The 15927-nt window shown below is 50.8% G+C and overlaps 1 protein-coding gene and 1 long non-coding RNA gene across 7 annotated transcripts in view; one reads left to right on the top strand and one right to left on the bottom strand.

Moving 5' to 3' along the window:
• PFKFB3 (6-phosphofructo-2-kinase/fructose-2,6-biphosphatase 3) overlaps positions 1-15927 on the bottom strand; it is a 90820-nt gene that overhangs the window by 52349 nt on the left and 22544 nt on the right. For 2 of the 6 annotated variants that reach the window (XM_077945702.1, XM_077945700.1), the window contains exon 1: positions 10787-12269. The exons of 3 other annotated variants lie outside the window; for them this stretch is intronic. The gene's annotated coding sequence lies outside the window, so the exon portion shown is untranslated. Of the gene's footprint in view, positions 1-10786; positions 12270-15927 lie in introns of those variants that run through there. One more of the 6 variants, XM_077945705.1, reaches the window with a different exon arrangement.
• Positions 1927-4324, top strand: LOC144331066 (uncharacterized). Its single transcript, XR_013397911.1, has 2 exons — positions 1927-2228; positions 3493-4324. It is a non-coding gene; the product is annotated as an uncharacterized LOC144331066 (long non-coding RNA).

Genomic DNA, 15927 nt, shown 5'->3' with positions numbered 1-15927 from the left:
ACACGCTGTGTGACCTCGGACCATTAACTGAATTTCTCTGTGCCCCACTTTCTCCTCCAGTAAAACAAGGCAGATAAACAGAGCTCAAGAAGCATTCACTATTTTTCTTCTCAGCTGTTAAATGAATACCAGCTCCCTTTTATTGAATACAGCAGGCGCGTGTTGGGCACTTGGAACACATTGCCTTTCATTTTTAGAACGACTCCACCAGGGAGATAGTACTGCTCTTCCAGAGATAAGAAAGCCGCCCCAGAGATGAGATCACCTGCAGAGGACCCTGTGCTGGGGAGGCTGGTAGTGAGATGGGAACTGGGACAGGGCCACTTCCCAAGGGAGTCAGGCCTCCAAGGTAGAGACCAGTGCGCTCTGTCCCGGCTCAGCCAGGCCACTCTCCAGAAGCAGAAGGGCCTGTGCCCACTGGGGCCGAGGGGCAGGCAGGGCTGGACACACCCCAGGCCCTCTGTCTTCAAATCCCCCCCCCAGTCCGTGCTGCACATGATGGGATGGCTCTGACAGCAGTAAATCCTTTCAGATCAACTCGAGGCCGAGATGCCCATGCTGGCCCCGGGGAAAATAACGCCCGGCTGCTCCCGTCATCTCCACGGCCCACAGCACGCACCGAGGGAGGGCAGAAGGGACCAGTGGGGCGGACTCTGTCCACCCCCGGAAGCTCTCCAGCAGCTCTGGGTCAGTGGCTTCACCTCCCTGTGGTGACCCTGACCCGAGTCCCCTCTGAGCCCAGCCGTCACGCCTCGAAGCTCATGCCCGAGCTTGCAGCCTCCTCTCCTGCCTGCGTTTCCCCTAAGCCCATATCAGCCGCACGTCCTACGCCTCCTTTGCTGTTCTCTTGTTTCTGGTTGTGTCTCCCCAAGAGGACAGGGCACTTTTGTTTCTGTCACTGATGGACCCTGGAACCAGCCTGGCCCACGGTAGGGGCGTCCCACACAGTGGTCAGGTGGATGAGTGGAGGAGGAATGAATGAAGCTACACACATCAGTATGTGCCCAGTGTCACAGACAGGCCCAAAACTGGGGCAGAGAAGCTGGGCAGATAAAGCCTGCCAGCTCCCCACAGCCCGGGGTCACTGGGCTTCGGATTCCCAAAGGTCCTGTCACCACCAAGACTGGGGCCAAACCAACACCTGCAGCCCGAGGGCTTCCTTGGGTGCCTTGGCTCCCCTATAACCAGGGTCTTCATGCCAGCCCTGAACCAGCACCCACCCTCTTGACAGGCACCCTCACAATATCCACCCTCACCCGTGCACCTCAGGTGACCACTCACACCCATGTGCCCACCTCAGGTGTCTACCCCCTACACGTGCACCTCACATGTCCACCCCACATGCCCACCTCAGGTATCCACTCCCAATGTGTCCAACCCATGTACCCCAGGCCGTCAGTGGTGTACACCATTTCCCAAGTTCCCCACCTTATCCCTGCATCAGAAATGTCCTGGCCAGGCACAGTGGCGCACGCCTGTAATCCCAGAACTTTGGGAGGCCAAGGCGGGTGGATCACCTGAGGTCAGGAGTTCGAGATCAGCCTAACATGGTGAAACCCAGTCTCTACTAAATACAAAATAAAATTAGCTGGGGGTGGTGGTAGGTGTCTGTAATCCCAGCTACTAGGGAGGCTGAGGCAGGAGAATCGCTTGAACCCGGGAGGCAGAGGTTGCAGCGAGCCGAGATCGCGCCATTGCACTCCAGCCTGGGCAACAAGAGCGACACTCCATCTCAAAAAAAAGAAAGGAAGGGAGGGAGGGAGGGAGGAAAGAAAAGAAACATCGCCCAAACTCCATTTTATTGACCTCCTCTATGTGTAAGAGAAAAGCAATCTGCTGAGCATTCTAAGACAGGAACGCCCATTTCAGTCAGCAGGCAGGCTGTGAATTTTCATCCTGACCACTACGAGGAAAACCACAGAAGCCAGTCAAGCCTACCCCATTAGAGTTCACTGCAGAGCTAAGGAATCCGTCACGCAGAAACCATTAGGGAACAACTCAGTGCTGAACCAGGACACTGCATGACCAGGAGAACCGGAAGCCACGGGATCCGAGAGGCTGGCCTGGGAAATCAGGCCCCAGTGCAAGCAGCTCGTCTCCCACAGCGGGCAGCAGCGGGAAGCCAGGCGCTGCCGCCTGTATCCTGGAGCCCAGCGACAGCCGTCTCCTCTCCTGTCCGGAACTCACTCGTGAGTCCCACCAGGTAGCATTTTATGCTCAGATTGCAGGTAAGGGCTTGTTTGAAGACAGGGTTCTGTGGCTAGGACAGATCTGAAAACCACGATCTAGTCCAAGCCATCAGTCTTCCAGAAAGTGGAACCGCAGACAGCTTGAGTCACTCACAAGTTAGGAGCAGCCAGGACTAGGCAGGGCCCAGGTTTCCTGGCACCCAAGTCACTTTTCAAATAAACATATTATTGAAATATAACATGGAGGCCGGGCGTGGTGGTGCAAATCTATAATCCTAGTGCTTTGGGTGCCCAAGGCAGGAGGATTGCATGAGTCCGGGAGTTCAAGATCAGCCTGGACAACAAAGAACTTAAAAATTAGCCAGGCATGATGGTACACACCTATGGTTCCAGCTACTTGGGAGGCTGAGGTGGGTGGATCACTTGAGCCCAGGATTCGAGGTTGCAGTGAGCGGGGATGGCCCCACTGTACTCCAGCCTGGGCAACAGAGGGAGACCCCATCTTTTACATAATTAAATAGGTAAATGAGAAGTCTAGAATACGTTCAAAATGCACAGCTCGACAATCCTCACAGGGAAGCATACCTACGCGACCCCAGCCATCAACCAGGTCACTACAGAAGCCCCCGTGCCCCTCCCATCACCACCTCAAGGGAGCCCGTGTCTTGACATCGGACACAGACGATCTGCAGGGTCTTGAACTTTCTATCAGTTCTACTTGGCCTGGTTTCCTTCCCTCAGCACTTTTCCCATAAGATTCTTCCACTGTGTCCCTTCCTGCAATCGCTGGTTCTTCTTCATCCTTCTGTAGTATTCCACTGCACGAACACCACACTTTATTTCTCCACATTGATGGAACACTGCATTCTTTCTGCTTTGGGGCTCTCCCCCTTTGGGGCGCCGCACTGAACATTCTTCTGTGCACCGTGAGTGCATGCGTCTATGCCAAGGCGGGGGCTTCCTGGATCCTTCTGTGTGCAGATGCTCGGCTCTGGTCAATGCCACCAAGATGATTGTATGGATTTCTACTCCGATAGGAGAGTTCCTGTGAGTCACAGTCTCACCAACATGTGGTCTTTTTCGTGTTAGCCACTCTAACTAAAACAGGTGTAGAGTAGTATCTCACTGTGGCTTTAATTTGCATCTCTTGAATAATTAGGGAGGTTGAATGGCTTTCTATGCTTATTGGCCATTTGGGTAGCCTCTTTTATGAACACTACCAAATGCAGAACTGGGTTCCCATGCTAAGCTTTTTTTTAGCTTACTTGGTTTGGATTTTGTTTTGTTTTTTCTTTCTCTACAGTGACTTTGTTGATCTGGAGAAATAAGAACAACACTGTTCCGGGATAAGAGCCGAGGCCCTCAAGCCAGACGGCAGGTTCCTGTTGCAGCCCTCGAGCTGGTCGGCGAGAGATCCAGGCTACTTAGCACCTGCGGTGCCCCAGCTGTGCCATCTGTCAAACGGGGATGACGACAGCACTGTGGTCCCCACACTCAGATGAGTTCCCACCTGCAAACACTGCAATCCATGCCAGGCACATCCAAGTGCTCCCTGCCTCAGGATATTTACTGTTATGCCAACACTCTGTGTACCTGAAAGTGCCCACCAAAGTGCCATGATGGAAAGGAGGGAAAGGAGAGAGGGGACGGAGCAAGACCGAGACATGCAATCTCAAAATTTTCTGGTCATGATGGCCATTGAAATGACAACCTCATATTCTCTCTACTTGTGCATGGGAAGCAAAGAGGGGGTAAAACTGAGGTTTGAGAAGAGAAGCTGGGGACAATTTAACTTTGAGAGAAAAGAAACAAAGCAGTCTGGGCACGCTGGCTCACGCCTGTAATCCCAGCACTGTGGGAGGCAGATGACCGGATCACTTGGGATCAGGAATTCGAGACCAGCCTGGCCAACATGGCGAAACCCCATCTCTAATAAAAATACAAAAGCTAGCCAGGCGTGATGGCGGGAGCCTGTAATCTCAGCTACTTGGGAGGTTAAGGCAGGAGAACCACTTAAACCTGGGATGCCGGTAGAGGCTGCAGTGAGCCAAGATTGCGCCACTGCACTCCAGCCTGCATGACAGAGCAAGACTCCGTCTCAAAAAAAATAAAATAAAATAAAGGAAGAAACAAAATAGAAGCTATTCTTGAGACCCAGGGTTTTTACACACACAGGGACCCCAGAGCTGCCCCCAGCAGAGCCATAGGAGGGCTGCACTGCACCGAGACCGCAGGGCCAGAACCACCAGAACACACTTTCCTCTGGGGCTTCGTTCTCGCACACTGGTCCCAACCCTGGCTCTCACCCTGCGCCAGTCACTGGGTCTCCACAGTCCAGGGGCAGCACGTCCAGTGCCACAGAAACAGAAACACGCCTGGGTCCCCCCAGCCGTGGCTCTCACCCTGCGCCAGTCACTGGATCTCCACAGTCCAGAGGCAGCAGGCCCAGTGCCACAGAAACAGAAACACGCCCGACAAACGAGCCCCAGCTCCTGGCTTCCCCGGCGGGGGCCGCAGGCAGCTCCAGGCCTACAAGCCCAGGTCAGCCCAGGCCACGGAATCTCTCGCTCCACAGAACTTGAGCCGATGCCTGCGTCCCGATTGCTGGTGTGACGTGGCCAGGCAGGTGCGGGGGCACCGCGCGGCAGACGGAACAGCACTTGTTTATTGTTTACCGGAGAGGACTCCTCTAAGAACTCCTGTCCTGGACGGATAAACTAGGCTGTAAGGCTGGACGGGAAAGGTCACGATGTCTGCTTCTCCTGGTAAACAGGCCTGGGTCATTGGCATGAAGGGACTAGCAGATCTGTGCCAGGTGACCAGAACGCATCACAAGAGATCCAAGCCTGTTACTTTACAGAAGAGGAGACTGAGGCTCAGAGAGGTCAGCAGAAAAAATACAGGCTTTGGAGTAAGGAGCACCTTGTAAGGACTAATGACTCCTTTTACTGGAACTTGCCTCTTCAGGCCGCTCCAATCCCCACACCTGGTCAGTCCCCAAATTCCAACTCACATCAGGTTTCCTGCACACATAATCTATGTTCTTTCCTTGCCTACTGTCCGTTCGGATTAAACTCTAAACGCTGAACCTAGACCACAGGCCCTCACTCCCCATCTCTTCCCCCCGCCTCCCGTTCCTGTCCACTGTGCATTTCGCTGAGAGGGGACTCATCTTCCTAAAACAGTAAGTACTTTGGTTCTCTTCTTCCCTGCTCAAAAATGATCACTGGGCTGGGCGCGGTGGCTCAAGCCTGTAATCCCAGCACTTTGGGAGGCCGAGACGGGCGGATCACGAGGTCAGGAGATCGAGACCATCCTGGCTAACCCGGTGAAACCCCGTCTCTAGTAAAAAAATACAAAAAAATAGCCGGGCGAGGTGGCGAGCGTCTGTAGTCCCAGCTACTCGGGAGGCTGAGGCAGGAGAATGGCGTAAACCCGGGAGGCGGAGCTTGCAGTGAGCCGAGATCCGGCCACTGCACTCCAGGCTGGGCGACAGAGTGAGACTCCGTCTCAAAAAAAAAAAAATGATCACTGGCTCCCTACTGCCACTAAGACCAAGTTCAACCTCCTCAGGCTTCACGGAAGGTCCTCTGCAATGAGGCCCCAAGCAACCTTTCCCCTCCTTCTCTCTCCACCCCTGCAGCTGGTCTGCTGCTCTCCCAAAACATACCTTCCCACACCCAGCCCCCCAGATCTCTGGAGACCCAGAAACCCCCTTGCCTCTGTCTTCTCTCTCCATGTCTACTGACATCCCTCCCTTGCTGTTCTCTGAGCATTCACTTTCTGCACTACCTCAAAGACTTGTCTGCACCTTTTCATGTGAGCATACATAGGTGGGGGAAGGGGTGTGTGTTTCCCTCCACACCCTAAGCCTCTTTAAGTTTGTACCTTGTTCTCTGCATTCAGCACAACCCCTAGCTCAACTCCTTCACAGGAAGCGGTGCTGTCACCATATGGAGAGGACACACAAAAGTTGCACACATGTGGACAGCCTCTTCCTGAGTGCCCCCTTCAGGCTGAAAGGACAGCACTGCCTGGCCCCAGTAGCTGAGGACTGCAGGCCGCACCTCGACCTCTTGTGGGCTGCTGGCAAACACAGACATGACCACAAGCAACGGCTGTGGTGGGACAGTTTCTGCTGTGGAAATGCCCAGGGTGAGGCTCCAACTCTGCCTAAATAGTCAGGGAGGGCTTCCTGGAGGAAGGTGTGAGGTAAGTGGTAAAGGAGAGTTCCCGAAGTAGACAAGTAGGGCACAATGAGGACAGAACTGAGAGAGAGTGAACGTCCCAGGTAGAAGGACACGCAGGCCAAACCATGAAGGGAACACAGATCCTGTGTCAGGGGATGCTGGGAAGAGCTAGACTACTGCAATGGACACTGGCCTAATAGGAGTTGAAGATGCGGGAGATTAGCATGGAGCAGCCTGCTTTCAGGACAGAGGACAGATGCACCCCAGCATTCCAGTCACAGGAACATCTAGCTCTGTCCTCCCTGGACAAGTTGTCTGCCTTAGGTGAACATTTTTTTTTTTTTTTTTTTTGAGATGAAGTCTCGTTCTGTGGCGCAGGCTGGAGTGCAGTGGCACAATCACAGCTCACTGCAGCCTTGACCTACTGAGCTCAAGCAATCCTCCTGCCTGAGCCTCCCAAGTAGCTGGAACCACAGGTATGTGCCACCACACCCAGCTAACGTTTTAATTTTTGTAGAGACGGGGTCTCATCATGTTGTCCAGGCTGGTCTCAGACTGCTGGGCTCGAGCAATCCTCCCACTTGCCATTTGCAAGCCCTGTGGTCTTGGATAAGTCACTTAATCATTCAGCACCCCGGTTTCCTCATTTGGAACATCGTAAAAAGAACACTGGCCCTGTGGAGTTGCAATTTTAAGTAACAGTGTTTAAATGTGCTTTCTGAACGTTTGCTCACACGGGTCGCAGTGTCACCGAGTGACAAGTGTGCGGTCAGGAAAGGCCAGCAAAGTATCCTGTCTGCCCAGCTCAGGGCTACAGCAGAGGAACTGCACCCAGCTTGGCCTCCTCTGCTCCAAAAAGCGCGCCTGTGCGCCTCCCTCTCCTCCCTGGAAAGGAGCGTGCTTCTCTCTGGCTGCACCGGCACCTTGCCCTCCCCTGACGCAGGCTGCAGAAGCCATGGGACCAAGAAGCAAATCAATACCAAGAAGCACAGCCACATGCCTGATGGGAACTGATCCCAGCAAACAAGTGAGCCAGCTGGGGCTTTCTCGCAGTCCCCAGGGTGTTCTGGGAGAATGCATCAGAGCATCTGCCCTGGACACCGGTGGTTTTCGGGTTTCCCTCCATGACTAAGACTCTCAATGGAGTACTGCGGCAAAAGAGGAAAAGCACCAACTCATGCTTTCTGAATCAGCCCTCCAGCTGCAGAATTCTAGGCTCCAGCCAGATCTATGGAACAAGAATCTGCATCTGAACGCCATCTCCAAAAGACTCCCAGGCATTTGAGTTTGAGAAGTGCAGGCTCCCTCCCAACTCTCATCGTGACTCTGAGCTGAGATATCCAAACCTTTTTTTTTTTTTGAGTCGGAGTCTGGCTCTGTCACCCAGGCTGGAGTGCAGTGGCACAATCTCAGCTCACTGCAACCACTGCCTCCTGGGTTCACGCCATTCTCCTGCCTCAGCCTCCTGAGTAGCTGGGACTATAGGCGCCCGCCACTACGCCCGGCTAATTTTTTGTATTCTTTAGTAGAGACGGGGTTTCACCGTGTTAGCCAGGATGGTCTCGATCTCCTGACCTTGTGATCCACCCGCCTTGGCCTCCCAAAGTGCTGGGATTACAGGCGTGAGCCACCGCGCCCGGCCAAAACCTTTTCTGATCACAAACTACTATTCCCACAACCTACTTATCTGTATCTAATATACATGTGCTACTGCACGAACACATCATGTACATGATAGAAATTCCACATAAAAAATAGAAATCTAGGCCAGCAGTGGTGGCTCACACCTGTCATCTCGGCACTTTGGGAGGCCAAGGCAGGAGAATCTTTTGAGTCCAGGAGTTTGAGACCAGCCTGAGCAACACAGAGGGATCTCATTTCTACAAAAAATAAAATTACCCGAGCGTGGCAGCACATGCCTGTAGTCCTAGCTTCTTGGGAGGCTGAGCTGGGAGGATTCCTTGAGCCCAGGAGGTTGAGGTTGCAGTCAGCCAAGATCATGCCCCTGCACTTCAACGTGGGCAACAGAACGAGACAGTCTCCAAAAACAAAAAGAAAAATTTTAAAACATGAGTTAAAAATAGAGAAGGGCCAGGCACGGTGGCTCACATCTGTAATCCCAGCACTTGGGGAGGCCAAGGCGGGCAGATCACCTGAGGTCGGGAGTTCAAGACCAGCCTGACCAGCATGGAGAAACCCCATCTCTACTAAAAATACAAAATTAGCCAGGCGTGGTTGCGTGGTGGTATGCGTGGTGGATTACATGCCTGTAATCCCAGCTACTCGGGAGGCTGAGGCAGGAGAATCACTTGCACCCAGGAGGCAGAGGTTGCAGTGAGCCGAGAATGCGCCATTGCACCATTGCACCATTGCACTCCAGCCTGGGCAACAAGAGTGAAACTCTGTCTCAAAAAAAAAAAAAAGACAAGAAAGACTTTGTAATATTTCCTTCCTGCAAGGAGTAATCCTTTTGCCCTAAGGAAGGGCCTGAGGTGTATCCTGTCTTCCTAGCTGCTAGATTAGGCAGAGTTCCCCTGGGGACCTGTCATCTTCCTCTTCCTGAGCTTTTCTTTTTTTCTAACCTTTAATCTCTTTGGACTTTATCCTTGGGCTTTTCTGAAAGCACTTTCTGTCCAGCCCTTGCCATTCCACCCCAGCCCAACCTAGCTCCTCACAGCCCCCAGTGGCTTTCAGCCACCACCTCCACCTCCATACACTGTCTCCACCTCCATACACTGTCCCCACCTCCATACTGTCCCCAACTCCATACTGTCCCCACCCTCTACTTTTGCTCCTGGTCTTTCCATTTGTACCTCAATGGCCCCATGGATTTCCGTGGTTGAAAGTTTCTAGTCTGGTTTAAATTTATTTTTACTTTTTAAATTTTTTGTAGGAAAGAGGCCTCACTATGTTGCCCAGGCTAGTCTCAAACTCCTGGCCTCAGGCAATCCTCCTTCCCAAAGCGCTGGGATTACAGGCATGGGCCACTGCACCCTGCTGTAGTCCAGTTGATACTTTCGTCTTCTATATTTCATTTCTTAGAGGAACAAGAAAGAAAACATACAGGAGGGGTGGGGGAGGGAGGGAGTCTGGAAGGTGGTTTCTTTAATGTTGAAGCAATTAGTGTTCTCTCTCGTTTCTAGATTACCAAACGATCCAAAAAGTTACGCAGGGTAAATATTGCTTCTAGACACACCATCACCTCTGTTTTGGGATTAAATACCTATTTCCAGAGTTCTGGTAAATGGTAAACAAGGTTCTTTTGCTTAAAAGGAAAACCATCGTCTTCATTAAAGAACCACGGGGTGGGCCCAGGCATGTCCTCCCACCCCCACTTCAAAATAATCATAAACAGAAGTTCCAGAAATTCAATGCAAAAGAAGGTCCCAAAATGTTACTAATTGAAGGGAACTGCAAATAGGGAACAGAAAAAGTAAAGCCTTTCCAGAGAGCAAGCCCAGCGGGCTCCCAATGTTTCAACCTTCAGTATCCTAGACCCAGAACCAAAAGGAACCTGGGAGAGGTTTGAGGAAATGCGCATCCAAGACATAACAATGTTACAGAAATGTAAAACCAGGAGTCAGGCAGAAGCCAGTCCTTCCCCGGTGCTCAGACCCTCCCCTCCCGGCCACTACCATATATACAGCTCAGGGCTGGGATTTCACCCTGAGACATAAATTTAGAGTTCCAAATTCTGAGTGACTTTTAGAGATTCCGCATGTTTGTAAGCCTCTAGAGAGCCCAGCAGACATCACTCAATTCTTTTTTTGTTTTGTTTTGTTTTTTAGTGGGTCAGGTTTATTATTGTTATTATATAAATACAAATAGACTTGAAAAAAATTCCAGGGGCTTGCTTTTCTTTTCTTTTTCTTTTTTTTGTGACGGGGTCTTGCTGTGTTGCACAGGTTGGAGTACAGTAGTGCGAAGCTCACTGTAGCCTTGAACTCCTGGGCTCAAGCGGTCCTCCCGCTTCAGCCTTTTAAGTAGCTAGGACAATAGGAGTGTGCCATGTCTGAATAGTTTTTACATTTTTTTGAAGTGGGGAGGTGGTCTCGCTATGTTGTTCAGGCTGGTCTTGAACTCCTGGCCTTAACTGATCCTTCTGCCTTGGCCTTGCAAGGTGCTGGGATTACAGGCATGAGCCACTGCACCTGGCCTTCAGTGGCTTTCTAACTTGTTTGATCAAGACCCAAATTAAGAAACACACACCTATATTAAGGTAGCATAATACTGAATAGAAAGTATCTCAATACGTTGCATATAGTAAAAATAACTATTGTTTCTTGAAATGTTTGTTTCAGTTTGGTATCTATCCTGTCAGTCCGTATATTAGGGTTCTCCAGAGACACAGAACCAATAGGGTCTGTTTATGTGTGTGTGTAGTTGCATTATAAAGAATTGGCTCACCTCATTATGGAGGCTGGCGGGTCCAAAATTTGCAGCATGAACTCCTGGAGACCCAGGAGAGCTGATGATACAGATGCAGCTTGAAGGCAGTCTGCTGTTAAATTCCCTCTTGCTCTGGGAAGCTGGTCTTTTTGTTTTATCCATTGTTTTTTCAAGTGATTGGATGAGGCCCGCCCACATTATGGAGGGCAGTCTGCTTTACTCAGAGTTCTCCAGTTGCAATGTCAGTCTCATCCAAAACACCCTCCCATTTGACATGTAAAATTAACCACTGCAGGCCAGGCGCGGTGGCTCTCTCCTGTAATCCTAGCACTTTGGGAGGCCAAGGCAGGCGGATTGCCTGAGCTCAGGAGTTCGCCACGGCCTCCCAAACTGCTGGGATTACAGGCGTGAGCCACCGCGCCCGGCTTAAATTCATTCTTGAGGGAGAGGCAGGAAAGACTGAGGAGCTGCAGCAGAGACATAGTTTATTTTGGAAAAGCCCCCAAGGTGGTTAAGATGGACCCTCTCCCCAGACTGGAAACCTCTGCTGTTGCTAAGGCTCTGACCCACGTTATGTATCCTTCAGAGATATTCTAGGCATGGAGTGGCTTTCTAACTTTGACAGGTAAGACATGTTTCGCCTTATGATTTAGTATCCCACATGCAATGGCTAATTTTTCTTTTTTTTTTTTTTCTTTTTGTAGAGATGGAGTCTTGCTCTGTCACCCAGGCTGGAGGGCAGTGGCACGATCTTGGCTCACTGCAACCTCTGGCTCTCAGGTTCGAGCGATTCTCCTGCCTCGGCCTCCTGAGTAGCTGGGATTACAGGCGCCCGCCATCACACCCAGGTAATTTCTTTTGTGTTTTAGTAGAGACAGGGTTTCACCGTGTTGCCCAGGCTGGTCTCGAACTGCTGAGCTCGGACATCACTGAATTCTTAGGCAGTGCTGGACACACTCTCCCTGTTCCTCAGCCACCTGCCTCCACCATCAGTGTAGCAAGTTCACGCCCATCTTATCCGAGGAGAACCCTCGGGGCCTGAGGAACAGATGCAACGGCCCAAGATCACCGTCAAATATCCTGGGGGAAGTGAGTCTACTCTGCATTTATAGGTGACGGCCAGTCTCCTACCCACACCCCGACAACTCCATGGTGGCCCAGGTCTGAGCATTCATGCCCCTTGCTCACTAAAATTAAGACCCCCACCCTGCTTGTAGCCACCAGAGACCCAATCACAATCCTCCCTGCGTAAACACCGCATGTTCTCACTCCTAGGTGGGAATTGAACAATGAGATCACTTGGACACAGGAAGGGGAACATCGCACACCGGGGCCTATTGTGGGGAGGGGACGGAGGGAGGGATAGCATTAGGAGATATACCTAATGTAAATGACGAGTTAATGGGTGCAGCACACCAACATGGCACATATGTAACAAACCTGCACGTTGTGCACATGTACCCTAGAACTTAAAGTATAAAAAAAAAAAAAAAAAAGAACAGAAAACATGCTCTCCCCCAGGTAGGTGCACCTGCCACCCAAGCAGATCCACTGTGTCAAGAAAGTGTAAGAAGGCTGGGCGCGGTGGCTCACACCTGTAATTCCAGCACTTTGGGAGGCCGAGGTGGGTGGATCACCTGAGGTCAGGAGTTCGAGACCATCCTGGCCAACATGACAAGACCCCGTCTCTACTAAAAATACAAAAAATTAGCCAGGCGTGGTGGCACACGCCTGTAGTCCCAGCTACTTAGGAGGCTGAGGCAGGAGAATTGCTTGAACCAGGGTGAGGTTGCAATGAGCTGAGATCATGACACTGCACTCCAGCTTGGGTGACAGAGCGAGACTCTGGCTCAAAAGGAAAAAAAAAGAAAAGTATAAGGAGTGGGGACTTTTATATAACTTTTAGGGGGATAGGAAGGAGAGGCACTCAGCGAAGGACTTTAGGAGGCTGTCTGGGCAGATGGATTCTGTGGAAGTGCCTTGAATACGTCAGACCACTAGAGCTGCCTCGCTCTTATTGCCCGCACTCACCCACATTCATCCCCAGGCCTGAATGTTAAGGGCTCAAACAGACTTGCAAATACACTCAGCACCTGTGAGTGGGCAGCTGCTGTGCGGACCATCCCATCCCATTTTCTGGCCAGTTAAACTCATGCATAATGGTGGTAGCAACAGCCAAGTTGTCATTGCTGGGCAGAGAGTTCCTTTAAGACAGGAATCATAAGGCCCACTTAGGAAGCACTCTGGACTATAATAGGGTCTCCAGTGGCCACAAGCAAGGTGGGATCCTGATATTCTACTAGGCCATGTAGAAGCCTTTTGTGCTTAGCTGCTCGTGTAATCCTCACAACTGCATAAGCTTGACACATTAGGGAACTGAAGCTCAGAGATGTTTGGGAAATTCTCCAAGGTCACACAGCTACTCAGTGGTGGAGGTGGCATCAGAACCCAGGAAGGCTGACTGAAGCCCCCGTGCTGCCTTGCCCCCTGGCATCCTCAGCTGCCAGCCTGAGGCAGACATTCTAGGACGGCTCATGAATACAAGCATGGTCAGGGTGGGTGGCCAGGACCCTCGCTCAGCAAGTGGGAGCAAAGTGGAGGATTCCAGGACTCACTACCTCATCTTCCACCAGCCTCCCACTGCCTCCAGTCACCCCTACCTAAGCTGCCTTTCTGTATGAAAATGCTGGGGTTGGAGAGTGGGGCAGGCTAGGGAAGGAAGACAATGTGATTTAACCTGTCCCTAAATTGTTAGATAGCATCTCTGGAGTTAAAGATCTCAGCTATCAATTAAAATGCAAACTGAGCTACTATCTATCATTTAGAGATGACGTAGATGAAGAATCTGAGGATGTGACTTAGAAGAAACCAGGAAAGACCTAGGGACTTAGCAACAGACAAAGGACCAGAAACAGGCAAAGAAACAAAATTTCACCTTCTCTACCTTCTCTACAGTGTCGCTCAGGGCTGGGCTGGCTACCTCCATAGATATTCAATTCCCTAACACCTCAGGGCAGAGCAGAGGAAGAAGACCCAAGTTGAGGATGAATAATCCAGGAGATCCCTTGAAAGGAAGGAAAGAGGATTATCAGAGAGATCTTCTGGAGCTCCACAACCTGCTCGGAGCAGAGAGGCCACCAGATAAGGGTTGCTGCCTCACATAATCCAATGGAGGAAGAGGGTTTGGCTGGTAATTGTCTGGCTGGGTTCTTGATAAGAAACTGTTATCACACCTGCTAGACAGGGATCCAAGAAGAACAAGATACTGTCTCTTTACACACATTCCACAGCTCTTACCTTCTCCCGAGAGATGTTAAAATGGCTTAAAATGTGTTAAAATGTGACAATTTAATAAATGTGGCAGAGACAAAAAAGAGACTCCTAAAGTGTTCCTCTCTGCAGAGAAAAGTATGAAGCTATTAATTAGGCAAATGAATCCAGGAGCTCAGAGACGGTTACCCTGTTATGCATCCTCACTACAGACTCAGTATCAGATGGACACTGAGGGCCGCAGAGCTGAATGAGACCAGCACAGGCGTTTTCCTCCCGACTTCTCAGAATACTGTACCTGGTACTACCTGGAGGGTTGAAACGTACTCAGGTAAAAGTTACTCACTCCTCCAGTCCTCAGCTCTTCCTGTGTGAGTCCTACAGATGGCCTTGTCTAGGCATATGGGGTGGAGGGGAGGAGTGTCAGGTTTGCAAAAAAAGAAAGGCTAGGAGGCCAGGCAAGGTGGCTCATGCCTGTAATCCCAGCACTTTGGGAGGCCGAGGCGGGCGGATCACCTGAGGTCGGGAGTTCCTGACCAACATGGAGAAACCCCGTCTCTACTAAAAATACAAAATTAGCCGGGCACGGTGGCGCATGCCTGTAATCCCAGCTACTCGGCGAGGCTGAGGCAGGAGAACTGCTTTAACCCAGGAGGCAGAGGTTTCGGGGAGCTGAGATCACACCATTGCACCCTAGCCTGGGCAAGAAGAGCCAAACTCCATCTCAAAAAAAAATAAAAGGAGAAGAGGAAGAGAGAAGGGAGAAGGGAGAAGGGAGAAGGGGAAGGAGAAGGAGAAGGAAAAGGAGGAGGAGGAAGAAGAGGAGGAGAAGAACAGGGGCTAGGAGAAGTGGGAAAGGTGGATGGCAGTGCAATACCGTGACCATGTTTGTTAAATTCAAAGTCATGATTATTCTTTTAGCAAGTCCAAGGGCATCTGTGCCCCTTGTTAAAGGGGCAATGGGCCAGAAACAGGTACTACTCAAGATCCAACTTGCTGGTGAGATGGAAGGCTGCCTCCATCTAAGAGTAGCCCTGGCATTCTCCTCTGACCAGCGACAATCTCCCTCTTCCCCTGAAGTAGACAATGATAAAGCTCAACAGGGCTGGACAAACCCTCCAGTCCAAAGAAATCAATCAATACACAAACACTTTATTACTTCATGAATAATTGCAACATCACTGTTCACAAAGGAACCCATTCCACTAAAACAGATGCATCAGGTGGAAGGAGGAAGAGACTCAGAAAAAAAAATACTGAGCCGGGTGGTGGCTCATGCCTGTAATCCCAGCACTTTGGGAGGCTAAGGCAGGTGGATCACTTGAGGTCAGGAGTCTGAGACCAATCTGGCCAAAATGACGAAACCCCATCGCGGTAGCTCACACCTGTAATCCCAGCACTCTGGGAGACCAAGACGGGTGGATCTCTGGACACCTGAACTTGTACCTCTGAACTTAAACATTTACAAAAAAATACAGGCATCAAGAAAAGGCAAGGCCTTTGGAGTCTGGCAGACGAGACTTCGCATCTGAGCTCCACTATTCTCCCACTAACATAGGTAAACACCTGGCTCCAGCAGAGAATGCCAGACATGTTCATCCCTGCCTGGCTCTGTGTAACTGACCTGAAATTCTCCACCTGGGAAAAAGTCTGTTTTGTGCCCGGAGGCAGAATGAAAAGCCTAGCCTCTTCCTCATAAGGAAGTTGTGGGGAAAAGAGAGAGATCAGATTGTTACTGTGTCTATAAAGAAAAAGAAGGCATAAGAAACTCCATTTTGCCCTGTACTAAGAAAAATTGTTTCTGCTTTGAGATGCTGTTAACCTGTAACTTTAGCCCCAACTCTATGCTCACAGAAACATGTGCTGTATTAAATCAAAGTTTAATGGAT

The sequence above is a fragment of the Macaca mulatta genome, chromosome 9 (genome assembly GCF_049350105.2).
Source record: "Macaca mulatta isolate MMU2019108-1 chromosome 9, T2T-MMU8v2.0, whole genome shotgun sequence".
Classification (NCBI taxonomy): domain Eukaryota; kingdom Metazoa; phylum Chordata; class Mammalia; order Primates; family Cercopithecidae; genus Macaca; species Macaca mulatta.
Note: the sequence above shows the minus strand (reverse complement) of the source record. Positions and strands in the feature narration are given on the sequence as shown.